General features: G+C 39.9%; 1 protein-coding gene across 1 annotated transcript in view; it reads right to left on the bottom strand.

Annotated features, from left to right (window-relative positions):
- Positions 1 to 671: 671 nt before the first annotated feature.
- CPSF6 (cleavage and polyadenylation specific factor 6) overlaps positions 672 to 9,977 on the bottom strand; it is a 77,718-nt gene continuing 68,412 nt past the window's right edge. The window contains exon 11 of the mRNA XM_081059159.1: positions 672 to 797. The gene's annotated coding sequence lies outside the window, so the exon portion shown is untranslated. The remainder of the gene's footprint in view (positions 798 to 9,977) is intronic.

Raw genomic sequence — 9,977 nt, 5'->3', positions numbered from 1 at the left:
AGACAAGATCTCCAGCCCTCCAGGGGAGCCCAGATGCTAAAATGTTAGGGTGAAGCAATTTCCTTACTCAACTAGTGGAGCTGCGAACTGTGTAACAGCCTTGTGACACAGGGCCAGCACCCCTCGCAGCTGCTTCCTGCAACAGGTTAGAGTGACTTCCTGGGGCAACATTTCCTGCCTCGGGAGCAGAGCTTGATCCTAATCCAATGGTGGCATTTTGTTGGCCCCTGAGGTGCATGGGACATTGGCAAATGGTAAATAATTTGGGTCTGCCTAATCCAGACCAGTGTATTTTTTCCTCTCAAGGATTAGTGATCAATTTCTGTTCTTTTAGCTCTCAATAGCCCTGTAATTTAAACTCCTGCCCTTTGCAAGATAGCAAGATAATTTCTTTCTTGGGTCTCCTGACACCATCCAAACTCCAGCAATCATCTAACTTTTGCACTTAATTCACTTGATGGTCTTGCTGTTGTTGTGTTTTGAGTCAGGTAACTGGTTCATACTGAGAGGAAGTAATCCGATTTAACATACACCAGGAGTAATTACTTCTCCTGTAGTACCAATACTGCACTACTGAGTCTCTGGCAAGAGCTACAAGTTACTGTGTTTGAAACCTATCACTGGATCACTAAGCCTAATAAATAGCACTAACCTCGTGGAATCTGCCTGTCCGTGCCCGCCGTTACAGAGGCTGTAACTGGCATTTGCCACGCACTCACTCTCTTCTCTGCATTCACGCCTGCTATTTCCTCAGCCTGCAGTGCAGACATTGAACGGCACTGGATGTCTGGTGAAAACTGGCAAAGAGAAAAGAGGTTGGAGGGATGAACGGGGTCAGACACAGGCGCTAAATCCCAAAAACTGTGATTTAGGACTTTATCCCCCAAACAATGGAAAACTATTCATGTGTGTCAAACCGGAGAGTAACAAGATCAAAACTTTTTAAAAAATCACTCTAGATTAGATTCAGGGACTGCTGCTAGAGGACTGCCAAGTAATCCAGACGGGCAGTTGATGGTGGGGTATGGAGAGAATCACGAGGACTCAAGAGATATTTAGGAAGTTTCACTCATCAAGATTGGTGATTACCCAGAGCTAATGGAAAAAGGAAAGGTAAATCATATCAGCTTTTGTTCATCGAATGCTTACAAAGTGTTAATCACTTAATAAACATTACCCATAATTCTTACAGGGGTCTTATAGGTAGGCATTATTTCCACTTACAGATGACAAAATATGTATCCCAGAGAAGAAAAGTTACTTGCCCAAAGAAATTTAGCTTGTAAGAGGCAGAGTTGGGATTCGGATTCAGGTCTATTCCAGGGTATTTTCAGTTTACTACATTAGCTTGTAAAGAGTGAAGCAAAAAGGGAAGAAATTCTACTTAGACCCAGTTCTCACCTTTCAACATAGTTCCTTGTCTACTGCTTATCTGTTTTAGTTCCTGATATAGCTGTGCAACCCCCCTTTCTAAATATATGTACTTTAGAAATGTGAGTTTTCTCTAAGAGTTTGGTCTAACACCAGGCAATACCATTGAACAATTAGACTATTTTAAAAATTAATATGCTTGGGGTGCAAACAACTGATAAATTAATTATGGATGGCTTTTGATTTCTTTGTGAGTGCTTTCTGAATGCTCTATTATTTCTATTATCTTTAAACTCCCTGGGTAAATGCAATTAGAACTTGGCTGGATCTAACTTCCCCTTTATACATTATAAACGAATGTTGTCCTTCCCATTTTTGTCAAGTTACAAAAATCCTTTCCTAATTTACACAATAATTTGGCATTCAACATTGAGAAATTATAATGAAATAACTAAGTGATTTTCAAAAATGTGATGAAATCTAACTGTTTGCAAAGAGATGAAAATGTTGTTCCTGTTTTAATTTCCTCTTTCCAGAAGCGTATTCTGATTTCATTTCTTTATTAAGTAAGATTTTGGGGACAGATAACTTAACAAAGAAGCCAAAAACATACAATGGAGAAAAGACAGCCTCTTCAATAAATGGTGCTGGGTGAATTGGAAAGCCACGTGCAAAAGAATGAAACTAGGCTGCAGTCTGTCACCATGTACCAAAATTAACTCAAAATGGATCAAAGACTAAACATAAGACCTGAAAAAATAAACTGCGTAGAAGAAAACCTAGGTACTAAACTTATGGACCTTGGGCTCAAAGAGCATTTTATGAATTTGACTACAAAAGTAAGGGAAGTAAAAGCTAAAATAACTGAATGGGACTATATGAAACTTAAAAGCTTCTGCACAGCAAAAGAAATCATCGACAAAATAAAGAGGCAACCAACTGAATGGGAGAAGATTTTTGCAAACAATGCCTCCGATAAAGCGCTAATATCCAAAATATATAAGGAACTCATACAACTCAACAACAACAACAACAAAAACCAAATAATCCAATTGAAAAATAGGCAGAGGACCTGAACAGACATTTCTCCAAAGAGGACATACAAATGGCCAATAGACATATGAAAAAATGTTCAACATCGCTAATCATCGGAGAAATGCAAATAAAAACCACCAGTTAGAAGGGCTATCATCAACAAGACAAATAGTCACAAGTGTTGGAGAGGCTGTGGAGAAAAAGGAACCCTCATACACTGTTGGTGGGAATGCAGACTGGTGCAGCCGCTATGGAAGGCAGTGTGGAGGTTCCTCAAAAAATTAAGAGTAGAATTACCATATGAACCAGCAATCCCTCTCCTGGGTGTATACCAAAAAAATCTGAAAATATTTATCCATAAAGACATTTGTGCTCCAATGTTCATTGCAGCTTTTTTACAGTGGCCAAGACATGGAAACAACCAAAGTGTCCTTTGATAGATGAATGAATAAAGAAGCTGTGGTATATATACACAATAGAATACTATTCTGGCGTAAAAAAGATAAAACAATACCATTTGTGACAAAATGGATGGATCTTGAGATTATAATGCTGAGTGAAACAAGTCAGACAGAAAAAGTAGAGAACCATAGGATTTCACTGATGTGTGGTATATAAAACTGAAAACAGCAAAAGAACAAGACAAACAAATGAAGAAACAAAAACTCATAGACACAGACAGTAGTTTAGTGGTTACCAGAGGGTAAGGGGGCAGGGGGGTGGGAGATGAGGGTAAAGGGGGTCAAATATATGGTGATGGAAGGAGAACTGACTCTGGGTGGTAAGCACACAATGTGATATATAGATGATGTACTACAGAATTGTACCAATGAAACTGGTACCCTTACCGGAAGAGGAGCCGACACCAGAGCTCTCTCTCTGCCATGTGAGAATGCAGTGAGAAGGCAGCCATCTGCAAGCCAGGAAGAGCTCTCACCAGACCTGACCATGCTGGCACCCTGATGGCCTTGGACTTCCAGCCTCCAGAACTATTTTGTTAGGACAGCTCGAGCTAAGACAGCCCCTACCTCATTTTTTCATTTCAGCAAATCACTTCTCCTCTATGAACTTTAGTTACCCATTTAGTTGTAAGTGGTTTTGTACAGAATTGTACACCTGAAATCTATGTAACTTTGCTAACAATTGGCACCCCGATAAACTTTAATTTAAAAAAAGTAAAATTTTGGGGTTTAAGTTTCTCTATGATCTTTTCATTTGTGCCAATGCTAGTGCATATTCATTAAATTTCCTTTCATTGAACTAGAAATTAGTGATTTCAATCTTTAAATTAGCTCTGGTAATATCACAGAAATGTTGGGAGGAGGAGAGAAGAAATTGTTGACAACAGGGGAATAAAATCTTACACTTGGGTTGTATTTCCTCCCTCTTGACAAACAAACATTGCTTTCCTTAGCAAGCAAATAAGATAATATGCTTCATTTCTTATTAACAATCATTTACATGTACACATTTAATTGAAGACGATGCTAGTTTTCTTTTTGGCATCACTCAAATTGGTTTGGCTGCAGCTACACTATCTGCTCACCTCTTGCCCTCCCACTGCCACCTCAGGTCAATATTATACCTCTGGAGATGGCCGGTTGCTGGCATGGGAATAGTCTATTTCCAACTCAGTCAAATAGGAACAGAATGCACAAACAGTACCATTTACACACAGGTCTCACAATGACCTAACCCAAAGATGATGGGGCCGGTATCAGAGTCGCACACATTTGTTTTGGAAAATAGCTTCCTTGACAGCTGATTCAAAATGATTTTCAATTAAACAGTAACTTAGTAAATTAGAAGTGTTATAAAAACATAGACTGGTAAACTTTAATCTGCTTTAAAAAATGAATGGATTTTCAACATCTAGCAAGTAATTTTCAGTTTTCTCTTAAATGTATTCTCTTCTAAAATAGAACGGTTTACACACACACACACACACACATATACACATAAGTACTAAACTTTGTGGAAAATACTGGGAATAAAATAAACCTAAATACAGAAAAACTACACTTAAAATATCTTCCTTATGTAAAAAATTCAATCACGCTGCAAGTTAAATATCCCGGTTACTGTGGAGTATGGAATCTGGTTTGGATCAGAATTTCGTGAGGCGACATGGCTTTCTAAATAGTCTCCTGACCTTGAGTTTCTCTCCCCTCAACCCACTCTGCACCCAGAGCCTGCCACACTTGAACTCAGAAGACAGTGTTTATAACACACACGTCAATCACATGTCACTTATGACTTTATTGTCTATCATTGTTGTTTACTGTCATATTGTCTTTACATTCATCATTACGAGCACTTTGAGGGCTTGTGCCCCTTGATGACTCCTCTGCCTTCTCAGTGAGAAGCACATTTACATGTACAATGTAGATATTCAACAAAATTATTAAATTCACTGGGTAAAAAAATGCATTTCACCTACAGTGAAGGTGTTACTCTCTTCTCTTGACCACATGTGTTAAAATAGGATTACAAATGATGGAAGAAATTAATACAAAGTTACAAATAAAAACCAACCGCAAATTCTGGAAGGACGTGCTTCTTAAATATTAGGAAAGAATTACAAAAGATAGCCTAGAATTTTAAAAAGAGAGAGAATAATTTCTCTTTATGAAAGTTAACTCAGGCCTCTGGAATAAATTAGAAATGAGACCTTTTGAGACACAGGATTTCTCAGGCCGATGTAGGGTAAAATAGTTTGAAAGTATAATTCAACACTTCATTTAAAGTTAGGAAGGGAAAAATAATTTCCACTTCAGTTGTCAAGAAATTATATATGAGTAACAGTATTATGGAAGAAGGTCCTGCGTACAATTTGGTTATAAAGTTTAGTAAGTCATCCATTAGTTAATTCAATACATAATAAAAGTTGATTGATTATCTTCTATGTAAGAGGCACTATATCAATGTTGACGGTACCAAGGTGAAAAAGCATGATTATTTTCCTCCACAGGACCTGCAAGCCAACAGTTAAAATCCGGTAGAATGGTTGCTTTAATATGGGTCTGTACGGAGTGCTGATGGAGCATGGAAGGGACCCGAAGTCTGTGGGGAAGAGACAGTGAAGGCTTCATAGCATTTCAGCTGAATGAGGATTGGAGGAAGAATAGGATGTTGTTTGGAGAGCAACTGGGGTAGGAGACTTGTGGTAGAAACTTCTAGTGCTCACCCCCCCGTCAGGCTCTCTCGCCTTCCAGGCACAGGGGAGGGTTATATTTCCCCACTTCCTTGGAGTCAGGCAGAGCTATGTAACTAATTCTGGCCAATGAGCTATGGGTAAAAATGACCCATGGCACTTCTAAGGCTGAAGCATTTAACTGCTAGTGCAAAACTTTCCAGTGCTCTTTGTCTGCCTGGCAACTGGAGGAGTGGGATGTGTCCGAAGGTGTAGCTATCTGATGGCGGAACCTCTATCAGCCTAGGTGCCTAAGGGACTATGCAGAGCAGATCGCTTCCTGAATCATGAGAGACATCACGGCACGAACAAGAAATAAGTCGTGTGTTATGCCATTGAAATTTTGGGGTTGTTTTGTTATTTCAACATTTCGGGTAGAGGTAAAACATTTTCAAAATTAAAAAGGGAGAACAGACAAATCTCCCAGGTAAAAGAATTCCAAGTAATTTATGTAGATACTTTGCCTTCAAGGAAACAGAGTGTAACGCCCCACTCCTTAAGTGTGGGCTGTGCATAGTGACTTCCTTCCCAAGAGTACAGCAAGAAAAGGGGGGAGGGAGAGTAACTTTACAATGGGGAAGTCTAATAAACACTACTCAGTCATGTGACCAAGGTCAATATCAACAGAGGTAACTTACGTTGATAATATGTATTCCAGACATGATGTGATAAAAATGGTACATTACCTCTGTGGTCTTCCTCCCCCAAAACCCATAACCTTAACCTAATCATGAGAAAACACCATCAGAATCCCAATTAAGGGTCATCCTACAAAATACCTCATCAGTACACCTCAAAACTGTCAAGGTCATTAAAAACAAGCAAGGTATGAGAACCCGTTAGAGCCAAGAGGAGCTAAAAAGGAAATAATAACTAAAAGTAATAGAGTACTTTGGATAGGATCCTGCAAGAGAAAAAGAACATTGGTAAAAACTAAAGAAATCTGAATAAAGTATGAACCTTAGCTAATAATAACATATCAATATCGGTTCATTAATTGTGACAAATGTACCATACTGATGTAGGACATTAATAGCAGGGGAAAGTGGGTGTGGGGTATACAGAAACTCGCTGTACTATCTTTGCAATTTTATATAAATCTCAAACTATTATAATTTTTTTTTTAAGGGAGCTATAAGAGAGAACATGGTGTGTTTTGGAAATTCCTTTTGAAGTGGGGAGTGGCAGTGAAGAGTTTGGCTAGGTAGGCAAAAGATCCTTTTATGCTATTCAAAGAAGACTGAATTTTTAAATTGTATAAGCTGGGTGAGGGATCCTTAGAAGATCCATGAATGGGCTTCAGGAGTGTTGCAAATCCTCTGAAATTACATAAAATTATATTGTGTGTATGTGTATATGCATATTTTTCTCAGAAGAAAGTCAAAAGCTTTATTCAGTATTCATTTGTTCTTAAAGGGCAAAGTACCTAAAATATGTTAATAATCATTGCTGAAGGCAATGTAGAAACTCTGAAATAGTCTGAGCAAGAGAAATGACACTATCCTATTTTTTGTGTAAAAAAGATGATTTTTTGGTAGTACAGACTAAAGTGATAGTGTGTGTGTGTGTGTGTATGTGTGTGTATGTGTGTGTATTTGGAGAAGGAAGGCAGGAATTAAAGACAAGATGATAACACAGACAGTGAAATTCAAACTCTTGATTGTGGTTCACCTTGCGGGGGAAGAAATGATCCCATAACTTGCCTTACCCTACTACCTCCACTTTCCTGAGGAAAAGTGCTGAGTCATTTGGATGAAATGCCATTTTTTTAACCAAAGTTTGCTGGGACTATAATACATCTATTTTAGCATTAGGGTTGTGAATGATTAATATTTGAATCAAAATGTACAAGGTCTGACAATTAAGTTTGCAAACTTGTTGCACCGATATTGCTAACCTTTTTTGATATCAGAGGGATTATTCATTATGAATTTGTACCAACTGGACGAACAGTTAACCAAGCTTACTATTTGGAAGTGCTGAAAAGCCTGTGTGAAAAAGTTAGACTACCTGAACTTTTCGCCAAGAATTCATGGCTCTTGCATCACGACAATGCACCAGCTCACACGGCACTGTCTGTGAGGGAGTTTTTAGCCAGGAAACAAATAACTGTACTGGAACACCCTCCCTACTCACCTGATCTGGCCCCCAATGACTTCTTTCTTTACCTAAAGATACAGGAAATACTGAAAGGAAGACATTTGGATGACATTCAGGACATCAAGGTAATATAATGACGGCTCTGATGGCCATTCCAGAAAAAGTTTCAAAATTGCTTGGAAGGGTGGACTAGGCAGTGGCATCGGTGCATAGCTTCCCAAGGGGAGTACTTCGAAGGTGATTGTAGTGATATTCAGCAATGAGGTATGTAGCACTTTTTCTAAAATGAGTTTGCGAACTTAATTGTCGAAGCTTGTACATGCACACACATATGTACATACATGCATACACACACACGCACAATTTAAGCTTACTAAATAACTAGAGATAAAACTGAAATCTCAAGGGAAATAGCAGATTTCTTTCTGGGTGGTGATTGCCACTAACGACCATTTCCAGATGCATCTTCTCTCCTTTGTCAGGCTCTTGGAAGTCAATTTGGTCTGTAGTTGAGCTGCATCTAGCTGTGTGGTGGCATTACTTTGATTTGATTCACAACTGGCTTCAACTGTGTGAGAGTAAGACCAGGATCTTCCCCTTCAGAAGAGCCTGGGATCTGGGAACTAACAACATCCTAGAGACCCACCTGGGTGGGCTTCATAGCCATGTCCCCAATTTTCCAAACCGTGGGGGAACTACCCCTACTTTACAGGTTATTGGGTTGCTGGGAAGTTTTCTTTGCGCTTCAGTCTAGCCTCCTTCTGTGCGTGGAGATCGCTTTCAGCCTTGCTGCCCATCCTCTGGCCTTTAGAGGGCAACTGCCCTTCTCTCTGGGTCCAGAATGCCTCAGAGGGGTTTCTCTCAGCTCTCCTGCTGAGTCTCCAGGCTTTGGTAGTGGAAAGTCTGGATGGCTTGTGAGGAGACCTGGCCCATCTCCAGACTTTGACAGTTGGACACTGGAGTACTTCTGGTGGATTTCTCTCTCCTCTCTGTTCCTCTTGTCTCCAGAAAGTGGCTGCTCTGAACTTGCAGGAGCCTCCATACAATTCAAGAGGGGATCTCTTTCAGCTTTCCTTCCTCTCCTCCCACCTTTCTTCCTGGTACACTCTGAGTAAAGACCCATAGGAGAAAGTAAATAGATGGATGCAGACTTGCTCTGTGACTGGGTGTCCTTGGAATTTTAATCTGTCACTCTGGCCCATGTGCGGCCATTAAATGTTGACTAAAATTTAGGCAATTTTTTCTTACACTCAGCTTGAGTGGGTTCTCCTTCTCTTTGTTCCAATGATAAGATCCACTGCGGATCTCTTCTTTCCTGGAAAGGACCCATTAATTTGTGGAGTTTCCTTATACATTTTTTCTTTCCATGTTCCCCTGTGTCTTCAGCTCTTTAAAGCACTTTTTAAAATGATATCTGGCATAACATGAGATTGACAGTCTTTTGTAGTTTTCTACAACTAAATCAGAAGCAGAACTGAACTTTGTTCTTAATAATTTGAGAAACGAGACTTTACAAACAAAACCACTTACAACTAAATGGGTAACTAAAGTTCATAGAGGAGAAGTGATTTGCTGAAATGAAAAAATGAGGTAGGGGCTGTCTTAGCTCGAGCTGTCCTAACAAAATACTAACAAAATAGACTAGATGGCTTAAACAAAAGATTATTTTCTTATAGTTCTGGAGGCTGGAAGTCCAAGGCCATCAGGGTGCCAGCATGGTCAGGTCTGGTGAGAGCTCTTCCTGGCTTGCAGATGGCTGCCTTCTCACTGCATTCTCACATGGCAGAGAGAGAGCTCTGGTGTCTGCTCCTCTTCCGGTAAGGGTACCAGTTTCATTGGATCAGGACAGCACCTATAGGACCTTAGTTAACCTCAGTCATCTCCTTAAAGACCCTCTGTCCAAATACAGTCACATTGAGGGTTAGGGCTTTAACATGCGAATTGGGGGGAGACACAACCGAGTCCATAGCAAGAGCCTCACTGAGTTATAATCCCAAGGTGAAGACCGGGAAGGACATATGGGGTTAAGGGACTCAGGGTCATTTCTATTTGAAAAAAAGTTTAAAGTTGGAAAAACCTGAGTTTAAATTCTGGCTCTGCACTAAAACTGTGTGTTCTGGCGAAGGGTTTTCACTTCCCTGAGCCTCAGTTTCCTGGGAGATGTGAGAGTTCACTATCCTAGTTCTTGGCATGTTAGTACAGGAGTTAGGAGAGTTTGTCTTTTTCAGAGTCCCTCCTGTTCTTGTCAGCGGCACTCTGACCTCAGCAGCGTCTAGAC

The sequence above is a fragment of the Rhinolophus hipposideros genome (genome assembly GCF_964194185.1).
Source record: "Rhinolophus hipposideros genome assembly, chromosome: 9".
NCBI lineage: Eukaryota > Metazoa > Chordata > Mammalia > Chiroptera > Rhinolophidae > Rhinolophus > Rhinolophus hipposideros.
This window is presented reverse-complemented; position numbering and strand designations above follow the sequence as displayed.